At 39.0% G+C, this 13,627-nt stretch overlaps 1 non-coding gene across 1 annotated transcript; it reads left to right on the forward strand.

Moving 5' to 3' along the window:
• The first annotated feature begins 5,095 nt into the window (after window positions 1–5,095).
• Window positions 5,096–5,169, forward strand: Trnan-guu. The gene has a single exon. It is a non-coding gene; the product is annotated as a tRNA-Asn (tRNA).
• The last annotated feature ends 8,458 nt before the right edge of the window (window positions 5,170–13,627 follow it).

Genomic DNA, 13,627 nt, shown 5'->3' on the forward strand with positions numbered 1-13,627 from the left:
GCAACCGATGTTGCTATAATATAGCGTATTGCAACGCCTATGCTATTTGGTATTACGAACGGTTGCAATTCGTGTTTTTACTACACCGGAAGACGTAATTCTCAGAATAGCAAAGGCCCGTAGCAATTCACTATTCTGAACGGCGAATTGCAACCGGTAGGCTTGCTATAATATTACGCGGTCTTTGAGGCCGAGCTATTCGGTATTGCAACCCAGAAAACGTGCGCATTGCGATGTCGAATTGTTTTTCTGAGGCTAAAGTAACATAATCAAGTATTGAAAAATGGAATAATAGCCAAAAATAAAATGATACCTGCTTTATTTTAATTAAATAATATAAGCATAAGTGATGAATATTTAACTAGTTAGGTGAATTGGTTAGAAATTAACATTCGAGCTTAATATATGAAGCACAAGCTTGCTTCATCGACAGTACGAAAACAATAACAATTAATGCAAAGAATTGCTACGATAAGCCCAAATTTTCCGTGTTTTATTCATATTTACAACTCATAATTTTATTTCACCACTTGACTTGCTACTAAAAATATCCTCAATGTAGGCTATGAGGTCGATTCTTGAAAAATTTCATGCTTGTGTTAACACACTAACTCGCCAAATATAATAATAGTTATAGCTATCAATGAAAACCATATATTACCATAATAATACTATATATGTACTTTGATCAGCCGTTCATTTCCTCAATTGGACAGTATATACAAATACATGCAACGAGTCGAAATTATTTCCCCCACTATTCGCTACCTTCTGCAATTAAAACTTAAAATTTACTAAATTATAACAGGGGCAGTCGACTTGCATTACTTGCTTGAAAACAAAGGATTTCTCCGAACACCAATAAAGTTTCCGAACAAACATGATTCACCACAAACGTTTAATGGAATATTTACGTACATCATAAACGCAATATATATCATGTGGAATTCAATACAAATTGTTTCCTCTATAGCCAGGCAAGTTATTCACACAATTAATTTTTAGTATATCGGCACAGTTCAGGGTCTATCAAAAATTTCAGTGAGCACGTAATAAAATCAGCTGATACGAAAACAATGATAACTGACACAACAGCACTTTCCACACGATTCACTATTGCTAGATTCACTTTTTCACAGCTGTTCCATCATCCTCAAATTCACCATCACCTCCCTCTGCTTTTTCCAAATCTGCAGCTGAAATATCGATACTATTCCATCGTAATACATGAAAGCACAGCTGTGACGTTGCCACCTACTTCAGTTCCTAAACAGAGATTGAATACTGAAATTAGGGAGTCATATAATATAAAATTAGTATTAAAAACGAAAGCTTCTAGTCCATACAGTAAAGCTATATCGTCACGATCAACGCAATAAAAGTTGGTACATATTTATTTTGACATGCAACGAACAGATAGACTTCGAAGCCTAAGACAATTACGAAGAAAATCAAACATATTTAGCTTTCAATGATTATTTCGCATAACATATATCCAGTGGCGGCTCGTGAGTCAAATGCTAGGGGGGGCGCACTCCACCGGGGGGTCATAATTTTTTAATATTTCGTGTATTTTATTAAGTTTTTACGGCAATCTAGGAATTAAATTCTGTGATGCCATACGTTCCGTATTTTTTCAACAAAAATACCTAGTTTTCCTAATAAAGCTTGATTAATAAATACTAAATGCAGTAGACTCTCGGTCATACGGATCGGCTTAGTCCGGACTCTCGATGATACTGATCAATGATCTTGAAGGATAAAAATATATTTGCTGCGATATTTTGCAAATACAAACGAAAATACGTAACTTTAGGTTTTAGCGTCTACATTCTTCGTGCGGATATGCCCGCAATACACTTCTGTTGTTCGTTTTGCAATCATAATGCGTTATTTGTCAAATCTATACAACATTTGCAATGACTTAGGTAGCAATGACACTTGTAACACCTGAGGAGGGAGGAGTGTGTCACTGACTTCCACTAGGCAACAAACACTACTAGAATGCGCGCGCTTTGCTATTGCAGATGTAAACTTTGATGGCGGTGTTCGCGTTGCTTCTTGAATACAGTATGATTTAAAATCAACAGTTAAACATTTCTCACACATTTTTAACAAAATATGAAATATTCACATGCCTTTAGTTATATTGCAAAAGTCCATCCTTTCCTTTTGTCCAGCAAAGTGATCAATGACACGTTCGTTGAAATCAGCGCTGGACAACAATTTCTTTCTGATTGAACACATGGCAAGGGCACTAGTCTATAAATAAACAAGGGACGACACAAAATAGGCCGACGAAAAATTCGACCAAAAAGAACAAGGAGCCTGGACACAGAATTGGGACAATTTTTCCCTATATTTCCCTTAAAAAAACGAGCACTGTTGATTAATTCAAAATTGTCTTCTTGAATGTACACACAGCACTAAGAAACTTCTTAATCGGCAATTACGCACAATTAACTCCTCGAAAATTATGTCTGAACTCATTTCACTCCGTTCTTTCCGAGAGTCTTGCCGTTACTATAAGTACGACTCAAGGGAGATAGAAGTCGTGGTCCACTAATGCTGATTCAGCTGAGGGACGAATTTAAGGTCAGCAAAGGCATTCAAGCAAACAAAGGACGTCACGGACCATCTCCTTGAGTCTAAGATTCATATGTGGTAAACACAGGAGACGCCAACGGGTCGCATTTGGAATAACCGTGTCTTCGAAATCATTGCCATGATATAATAGAAAATAAGTTCTAGATCGTAAAAGAAGACGACTCGACTGAGCCACAGATGGGAGCTGTAAGGATTTCCGCACTGATATAAACTCTTCGAGGCCACTTAAATCAGACCCAAGTGGGCATTTTCCGTCAGACAGCTACCGCTCTGCAGCTGAGGAATTAGGTGAACATGAACTAATACAACAAGGACGGCTAGAAAAATGATGAACCTACACGCAAAAGGTGCATTGTACGCGGCACTTCATGACATTAATTGAATGACTCTATTTAAAGTCGCGCTTAACGATTTAAATCATATTTAATCCTTCACCCTATCACGCACGCAACTATTTCTTAAATTATAAATCAGTGGGGAATTTTGATCAGTGGGAACTGATTTTTCCTAATACTGCAGGTCTTTTGATAAATTTATCTGAAAAATAGGTACCGCATTTCTAATCATCGGGAAGATATGAATACATTGTTAAGGCCTAAATATTATAATATTAGTTTCCCCAAGGTTCTTGAAATTCGTAATCATAACAGAACTGTGTCAAATACTCGAGAATAGTTTTCCTTCGTCAATACGGCCTTTAACTGGTTGGATTTTATGTGTTCCGGAATTCAAACACCAAAAAACGCAAGCATAATGGGATAATTTATTTACTGTAGCAATACCTACCAGTAATTAAAAATTAAAATCGTATAACTACACCCAGTACAGTGACCATTCTGATTCCGTAGGTCCCTTTTCTGTGGCAGCTACAAGTAGACGCCAGATTATACGCCCGCCGGCCTGCGCAGCGATGTCAACTCACTCGTCGCTCTGCGCATTTTCGGACGACGTCCCAAGACTTCCATAAGACACAACGTTAGACGCGTCATAGCACCAGCGGCCCCCACCACTACCACTCTCCATATAACTGCATGGGGATGGATTGGGACGTTCTGGCCAGCGCCCCACGGCTACAAATACGAACTTCTCGCGCTATTTCTTTTCGTGTTTTTCCAACACTTTCGACGTATGGGACTGAAAAAACGCTTTGATTAATCAGATGTATAATTATAAATTAATGGATATTTATTTTTTTACTTTTTCAAATAGTTGAGAGGGGCGGCGTCCGAGAGTCCTTATGGGCAAACCGCCACTGCATATATCTCACGATAAAGGACCGATCGGATATGGGTAAATGATTCAATATTTATGCCCGATAAATCATCATTATAATAGTAAAATTATGACCTAACCCACCTGTCTGAAGCCATTGTGATATTATCAAAACAACAACAAACAGCTGATTTCCTAAACGAGATTTTCAAAGCGTATTATATAAATCCACGGTTTTATATAATATTTAAATGCAAAGGAAGCAATTATTTGTAATTGCAAGTCAATATTCCATAAAATATTGAAAAATATATAAAATATCTTCTCCCTCATTGGTTGCGCAAACTGTTCAGAAAGTTTTTCATACGGGAAGGGGCGGAGCTTCCAAATAGCTCGCGCAAGAAATAGCATGATGCTATTCCGAACAAAATTATTACTACACGTCATTCTGAATACGGGGTCGTTGCAATAATGACCCGCAGAATAGCGTATGCTATTTTTTGCAACGCTTATCCAGAATAGCAGCCTAAGTTGTGTCACGTGTACCCCAAGGAGGTGTTGTAGGTCCTCTTTTGTTCCTTTTTTACATTAATGACATTACCGTCGCGGCCGCGAGCAAAATCCACCTATTTCTAGATGGTATAGTTGGGTACAGAGACATTTATGGCCATTGCGATTGATTAGCATTACAAAAGGACCTTACTACCATAAATTAATGGTGTAGTACTTGGGAGTTAGAATTGAATCAAGAAAAGTGTAAGGTATAAAATTTTGGGAAAAATATGCTTCTCCTAGAAGGTGTGATACCGCTAAAGGGGTTCAGCTGTAAAATGTCGAGTTTGTAAAATACTCAGGGGTCACCATTACTGGGGATCTTAGTAGGGTGGACACATACACAATATATGCGGGAAAACCAAGAGTGCTCTAGGATTTATAAAACAATTAGTACCATTTTCTATCCCTGAAGACTATAGCCGACTTTTCTGTTAAAACGTTGGGACCATACACCCCAAAAAATACCCGGTAAGAAACCGTGAACTATTCCTGCAGATGCGGCATAGTCATTTTTTCCATTAAAGCTGTTGTCAAGAATAATTAAGTGAACCTTATTATCATGATGATGTCGGTATATGCCTCAAACAACTTCAATCCGATTAATTCTTCTCGTGCCACCAACGTGGTCAGTATCACCATTTCTTTCTCCTCTTCGGTGGAATACATGCAACATCCTTCTCAGGGCTGACTAATGGTTAGTACACTAGTGACGCCTACACTAGCCTCCGTGGCGCAATCGGCTAGCGCGTTCGGCTGTTAACCGAAAGGTTGGTGGTTCGAGCCCACCCGGGGGCGACTTTTTTGCTGTTCTGTGACCTATTATATTATACTGCTGTGTTTCTATGTGCTGTATTTCTGTGTGCTGATATATTACTGTGTTTCATATGAGTTTCATAATTGTATAAATGACCCACATTAATAAATTGATCTATGAACACATTTTCGAGTTCGTTTTCTCGTTGCTCAATGAGTACTTGGAAAAAAGGAGGTTTTGCATGAATTTCAAATGATTCGGTGACAAATTGATTTTTCTAGCCTTCAGTGAGGCCTCACTTGCAGTATGCTGCTATCGTTTGGGACCCTTGTGGAGTAGGACTGATAGCTGAAATCAAAAGAGCACATTGCAGGGCGGTCCGAATGGTGCTGAGTTGTTACGATAAAAAGTGCAACGTTTACAATATCTAAGGCGAGTCAGGGTGGAATCTGGAGCATAGGTCAAAGTATAGGCTAAATTCATTTGTTAAATTCGGAGAAGATATTGTCTCAGACGACGTGAAAAATATCCCTCATTTACGTGATACTATGTTAGACGTGATCACGAGAAGAAAGTAAAGGAAATAAACTGAAATACAAAGTTATTTACAATATCAATCTTTCCTCGTGCCATTAATGGGGTATTAACATTTATGGCATGCTTTTGATTGATCACCCCCTGCCAAACACCCCAGAGGTGGGTCGCAGGCCATTAGATATACTGTCATGTGAGTGTGTGTGTCACAGGCCATTAAGTCGTGTGAGTGGAGTACATATGTGTACCATCACCTGAGTTGTGCGCGTAGAATACTGAAACTAAAGATACCTGAATTTATCACCGGTGAAATTTATTTGTGAAGATAATTTGGGCCAATTCCAATTTTTATTTTGGGGTATCCATAATTTCACCATTGGTCGCTTTATGACAAATGCATTAATGTTAACCTTCAAAGCCTAATTAATTATACACATTGATTGTTTGAGGCGTAACTTGTTGAAAGCGATTCATAATTAAATTAAAAAGAAGAACTTTGTGCTTTCACATTAATATTTATTCACGACCATGGTTTCAACGTTAGACGTCATCATCAGGACGACCACCTGATGATGACGTCTAACGTTGAAACCATGGTCGTGAATAAATATTAATGTGAAATCTCAAAGTTCTTCTTTTTAATTTAATTAATTATACAAAATAAAAAGTCAGGGTACTTTTTCACACAGTTTATTTAGCACGACCGGTTTCGTCGCAGAGGCGACATCTTCAGGTACAGAAAAAATATCCCTCATTTACGTGATACTATGTAGACGTGATCACGAAAAGAAAGGGAAAACCAAGACGGTATATGTACTCTACTCACACGACAGTATATCTACTTAATGGCCTGTGACGCACGCACTTACATGACAGTATATCTAATGGCCTGCGACCCACCTCTAGGGTGTTTGGCAGGGGGTGATCAATCAACACACCAATATATAGTTTTCTGTACCTGAAGATGTCGCCTCTGCGACGAAACCGGACGTGCTAAATAAATTGTATGAAAAAGTACCATAACTTTTTATTGTGTACAATGGATTTTCACAAAGTAAAGCCGAAAAAATCGAGTTTACCTAATTAATTAGCCTAAGTAAAATAATAATTGAAGCCTAAACAGAAAGCGTACACAGAACTATTTCCATAACTTTTTTCTCATTCGGAATGCAAGTACCGTATTTGCATTGTATGGCAATGCAAATACAGTATTTTCATTAAGATATAACTGTGATGGTATCTCTGAGTAACGTACATCAATAAAGTTAAGTTAGGAGGATTGGATCCGGAAATGAGCCGTGCCTCAGGGGTTTCTTGATCAGGTAATTGGGACGCTTGGCGCATATCTGATTTTATGTGTATGAGGGTCACACTTCCAAATACCTCTTAACCTTTCCTACCTCCTGCCTACTTCCCTTGAAAGGGCCTTCACTCAATTTGTATGCCGGAAATCACTCGGAGGATATAACTGTTCGCATCAAAATTTCCATACTGTATTCGGGCGTTTTACGGCCATAGCTGATGGAAAGGTTTTTCGTCGGCCTATTTTGTGTCGTCCCTTGTTTATTTATAGACTAGTGCCCTTGCCATGTGTTCAATCAGAAAGAAATTGTTGTCCAGCGCTGATTTCAACGAACGTGTAATTGATCACTTTGCTGGACAAAAGGAAAGAAGGATGGACTTCTGCAATACAACTAAAGGCCTGTGAGTATTTCAGATTTTGTTAAAAATGTGTGAGAAATGTTTAATTATTGATTTTAAATCATACTGTATTCAAGAATCATCGCGAACACCGCCATCAAAATTTACATCTGCAATAGGAAAGCGCGCGCATTCTAGTAGTGTTTGTTGCCTAGTGGAAGTCAGTGACACTCCCCTCCCTCCTCAAGTGTCATTGCTACCTAAATCATTGCAAATGTTGTATAGATTTGACAAATAACGTATTATGATTGCAAAACGAACAACAGAAGTGTATTGCGGGCATATCCGCACGAAGAATGTATGCGATAAAACCTAAAGTTACGTATTTTCGTTTGTATTTGCAAAATATCGCAGCAAATATATTTTTATTCTTCAAGATCATTGATCAGTATAATTGAGAGTCCGGAATGAGCCGATCCGTATGACCGAGAGTCTATGGCATTAGGTATTTATTAATCAAGCTTTATTAGGAAAACTAGGTATTTTTGTTGAAAAAAACGGAACATATGGCATCACAAAATTTAATTCCTAGATTGCCGTAAAACTTAATAAAATACACGAAATATTAAAAACTTATGACCCCCCGGTGGAGTGCGCCCCCCCTAGCATTTGACTCACGAGCCGCCACTGGAGGAACCAAAGACTACTCACTTATTTTTCTACCTTTTGCTTGCCTATTTTTTAAGTTTAATACCGTTGCGGGTCAGCAATAAGTAATCTATGCATATAATAATAATAAAAGTGGTTATGTGCAAAAATTATGTTGTCGTTTTGGAAGAGCGATTTCAGAGCTTGACGAAAAGTTGATATCGCAGTTTTCCGCAGCATTGTTTGGATGATTTCATTAATTTTGATATAAATATAGTATAAATATAATTTAATAAATTTAGGCGCTGTAAAAACCAGAAAAGGAGTCGCGAATTCATGAAGGTACGAGGATGTTAAGAAAATATATAAAGACATAGGTATTGACCGCCATTGGTCGTCATCGACTTCGGTCGAGATGGATATCGGTCGTGATGGATGTCGACGATCGATATCACTGAAACGATCGACTCGGCACATCAACATCGTTGGTCCTTCAGCATCATGGCGCACGGAAGAAAAACGTTGGAGGAGGATCTTCCGCGGTGCGTTCAACCTGCTATTCATCCGAGCGTGGTGAAGACGAAGAGCGGTGGAATGGGGACGCGAAGAAAGTTCGGCCGCTCAGAAGGTCCCGAAAGAGAGTCCCGTTCACTTTGCACGGTTTATTTCCGCGGGTAATCATCCCAAATTCACTGTCGGCGGTTCCCATGCGAAACGCCATTCGCCGTGCAGTGAACCAGCCGACTACCGTAACAGGGTTTTATCGCTCGCGCAGCACATTTAGCTCCACCGACTTGCCACTGTTCGAGTTCCTTCGGAAATTTTCCCACCGTACTCGTATGGTATTTAGTTAATGGTTGTATGGTATTTGGAGCAGGCGACCGACAGCTGAGGCCATTTGCGCCATGAGGGATGGGTATGGAAGGAAGGGTGGAGAGAAACCCGGCGTCGGCATTAGCCTGCTCTTGGCGAAAGGCACCAAGAGGACCACGGCTTAACGTCCCATCCGACGGACGGAGTGTTGCGCTAGAAATGTTCTCCACACGACATACAAGCAGGGATCGGGCAGTCTCTGAAATTTCTCTGCCACTGCCGAGATTTGAATCCGAGCCCGCCGGGTGGGAAGCCAACACTCTAGCCGCCACACCAACCCGATCCCCCTATTTAGTTAATGTTTATGAATCAGGTTTTATCTCCTCTTGACCTATGTCTGATTTTAAAACGGTGTGTTAGAGGTTTTATCTCCATTGAATTCTCATTTCTCCATCATCTCCATTGAATTCTCATTCTCTCCTCATCTATTAATTAGGTTTTGTCTCCTCTTGACCTATGTTTGATTTTAAAACGGTGTGTTAGAGTGTAGTAGGTCCTGAAAAAATTGGAATGCAATTTTTGCCGGCGTTTTGGGTGCATTCTTAACCTTCTTCAGGGCCTGAAATGAAAATTTGAATATAATATTGATTCATAAACATATTAAAGGTTTAAAACTATGTTTTTACAATAATATTATGAAAAAAGAAAAGTATTCATTTGTAAATTAACAAAAGTGTTATTTTTTGTTTAAAATTAATTTTGATGCCGATAAAATGGAAACAATTCAGTAGTACCATGACAAATCGATCATCGGCCTACCTAGCATTCTCCGAGGGATACTTGGTGGAGACAACCAAACGCTAAGGTCATTTCCGCCGGAGAGAAACTCGGCCTCGGCATTAGCCTGCTCTTAGCGAATGGCGCCAAAGAGACTACTTTTCAATGTCCCATTAGACGGACGGACTGCTAAGAACCCAGCTCCACTGGTTTGGAAGCTCTAGTTCTGTGATTTTTACGAATTTAGTACAAAAACGCACTCAACCCATGACCATGATTGTCTATTTTCATAATAGGGTAGATTCCTTCATCAGAGAAAACGAAATGCATTGATTGCGATTCCTAACCCTCCATTAGTGTATTCATAAGATACAAATTATTTGGTTTTAGAAATCCCAGTTTAGACGAATGGCCACGGTCAATTTTAACCTCATTTGAAAAAAGGCCAGATTGGCGCACATGCGATTCCACTCCATGTGACGTCACAGGGACCTAGTTTCTATACGAGTAGATAGGAGTTTTACATGGTCTGAGACTACCAATGCATGCATGAGGCACAGAGCTCAGGGAAACATCTCATAATAATCACTCATTAAAAATACCTAAGTTCGGAAAGTTTCCTTCGTTTGATAGGGGAATAATAATCCTTATTTAAGCCAAGCGCTACCTGCTAGCAGGGTACTCAGCTACCTTCTAGCATCCTGCGTCGTATCAGCGCTCAAGCCTCGCCCCAAGGTCACCTCACACGCTGACAGCTGGAACCAGAAATACGTCACACGGACTTTTCCCATCATTCCTACTTAGCCGTCGCGTTTTCGCGCGCTTGAAATTTTTCACTTTTCGTTTGATCGCGAAAAATAGATATCGTCATTCGAAAATCTAAGAGTGTGAAATGCGCACTCCAGGAGTGATAATCTTTCGATTTAGGCAATAAAAAAATATATAGGAAATCACCCTATTCAGCGATGAAAATTTCGCGTGATGTTCGCATAAATAGGTATTTATATCGTTGATAAGAAACACTTCGTATTTGAAATGGCTCTAAATTTTGTCCTAATTGATATGAATTTACACGTCAAATTATGATTTCAAGTCCATGAATTGAGTTAAAAAAATGATATTCATACCTGCAGCTTAGTCGTCTTTACTGTTTTTAATCTATCTTCGCGGACCCGATGACGTTTTGAGCAGTTGTTCAGACGATGTCTGCATACCGCCAAAAATAGTTCCTTTTGAGAATTTTTATCGGGATCTAGGTAATTAAGTCAGTAAATAGCGTGCAACTTTATGCCATGAGTGGTGTAAAACATGATCCGGCGAGATTCGAACCTGTGACCCTCATGTTGGTCCGACTTTAAATTATACTCATAGCAATCTTCTGTTATTTTTTCCGTGGCTTATACCAGCCGTTATTTTGAATTTAACGCAAGCTCTTTTTCTAGTGCCTGCCTTCTTGAATCTCATTTAGAGACCTTTGTTACACTTTTACCGCTATGCAATAAAATTATGACGGTACACGATAAACCTCTCTCGGTTGAAAAGGCCCACAATGCACCTGGAGGAAGAGAGGTGAGCAAGGACTGCGCGGGGCGGTGTTCTTTTGTCACAGATAAAAAAACAGGAACTTTTATGAAGTGCGCTGGTTGTAGCCAATGTTGGCCGGGAGAGTGAAAGGTGAAAGCCGGGCTGAGGAGGAAGTAGCGGTCGGACCCCCAATTGTTAAAGCGCCAATTATTAAATGCTCCGATACACATCGAGGGCGCTATTTATTTTTTTATCCTTCGGAGCGAATTTCTTTTTCGTCCACTTCCGCTGTAAAGAGGGAAGATTTTTATGCCCCATCGATAGATGTAGTCCCTTAAGACATTTCTCCAAAAGATCTGAACGGGACACGACATATTGATTTTACCTATTAATTTTCCCAGGTGTATGTAGTTTTTATTTAAGTTACAGGCAAAGTAAACAAAGGCCTACCTTGTATGATCTTAGGTTTTCCCGGCGTATCAGGTGCAGAAAAGTTTCTCGGGTTTTCCACCGGTTGATGTCGTGAATGCCTCCCGCCCGCAGGGAGACATGAACGACATCAACCGGTGGAAAATCCGAGAAATTTTTCTGCACAAAAATGCCTACCCTTTTTTTATGTATTATCGGGACTAACCACGACGATAACTTCAACGAAGTAACCCGCAATGCAAAATTATGCGACAATTTCGCATAGAAAAAATCAGAATTCAGCAAAATTTTCCACAGAGACATCGAGAATGACGCCTCGGTAGCTTGACTGGTTCCGGAAATCAGGGGATCCGAGTTCGAATATCGGTCAGGGCGAATGATTTTTCTCTGTGAAATTTTCCTTCAAAAGGCCTACCTCAAGGTGTCCCGCGACCGGGAATTATGCGTGCATTTTTTAAGTCCCTGGAATTATGCATGAATTATTCGTGAATTTTTGCCCCAACCGGGAATTTCGAAATATTTTGTTTCAAATTCATTTCAGATAAAATTTTTAATTTTATTCAATTTGATAAAATTGATTGTTTGAGGCGTAACTTGTTTGCAGCACGTACGTTCCAATGACAACATTGTAAACGAATTTTTTTATGACTACCACTCCCCTCTTTTAAGCCTCCCACTCCTAAATTCCTGGGCTAATGACATGACGAACTCTTCGGCCTCTCTTTCACCTGAACCACCCCCCTCCACCTGCCATGCCCTCCCTAAGGGAGCCTCCTCCCCCTAACTTCTTTCATACCATATGACCAAGTTTTTTCCCCCTCCCTCTTCTCTGTTGACCAATCCGTTCAACCTAATATCCTTCCTCCCTATCCCTCCTAGCCTGGTATAAAAGGATGTGATGGACCTCTGTAGAGTTCACCTGATGATGACGTCTAACGTTGAAACCATGGTCGTGAATAAATATTAATGTGAAAGCACAAAGTTCTTCTTTTTTAATTTAATTTATTCAATTTTTTTGAAAATATTTTTTTCAGTTCAACGCCCATTTTATTGCCTAGAATGTATTTGTCGTAATTTTAAATGCAGTAGCTTGATAGAATTACTAAAGCCGCATCGAAACGTGGAGTGTCAGAACAGACAACATAATCAAAATTCCTAGCCCTCTTGACTCAAGTGAGATTCATAAACACGAAATTAGAATGCCAAGTGGCGTCAGTATCAATTTATGAGGTCGAAGCAGTGTCTTGGCTTGCATTGAATTAATTTAAATTCTAAATACAATGTGTGCTAACAAACCTGTTCCTTATCATTGCAAATACTCTAAATATACATATATAATGTAAACGTATTGAAATAATTTTTTCAAATTCTTATGTACCGCAGTCATCACGTGAGATTAACCTGGAATTTTGAACATTTTCCCGGGAAAACCGTGAATTATGCATGAATTTCGCTGCTCTGATTGGCTGAGCACCCTGTGCCTAATATATCCTGAATATTTCATTTTATTAAGATTTTTTAACGGTTGGAACGATAAACATACTAGTGTAACTGAATTAATTAGGAATTCAGAATGGGAAAGTCTAGCCGGTCAAAGGGAAAATTTTAGTTTAAATCTTATGCTAAATTTCCTAGTAGAATACTTTTTGAAGGATGTTCAAGAAGATATTTTGAAGTTAAATTATTTTTGTAGAAATGGTCTTAAGGATAAAGTAAGGGAAATAGACTGGAGAACCGACGTATTTAAATGTATTATTATATTATATTTCACATTCCTTTTTGCTGTAGGTTCGTAATGTCAACAGAATAATCGTGTATTTGTAATTTATATGACTTACTACCGGCTCTTGGCGTTAGCGAAAATGATTTTGAAACAATTTTTTCACGATACATTTGATCGGTAATGTTCCTTGTTTTTTTTCTTGGAATAGATCGTTATTATATTTTACGTGTCATATATTCCTTACAAGACGATCTGTACGTCCATAATTTATTGTATTATTAATTTATTCCATGCTCCATTAGACCTAATCTTAAAGCTACTTTGATAAATGCCTATTATACAAATGCGGAGAGGTGTGTGTTTTCCTTTTCACCTTGGGATATCACAAAGTAAAGACGTGTGTGAATTTT

The sequence above is a fragment of the Ischnura elegans genome, chromosome 9 (genome assembly GCF_921293095.1).
Source record: "Ischnura elegans chromosome 9, ioIscEleg1.1, whole genome shotgun sequence".
Taxonomy (NCBI): domain Eukaryota; kingdom Metazoa; phylum Arthropoda; class Insecta; order Odonata; family Coenagrionidae; genus Ischnura; species Ischnura elegans.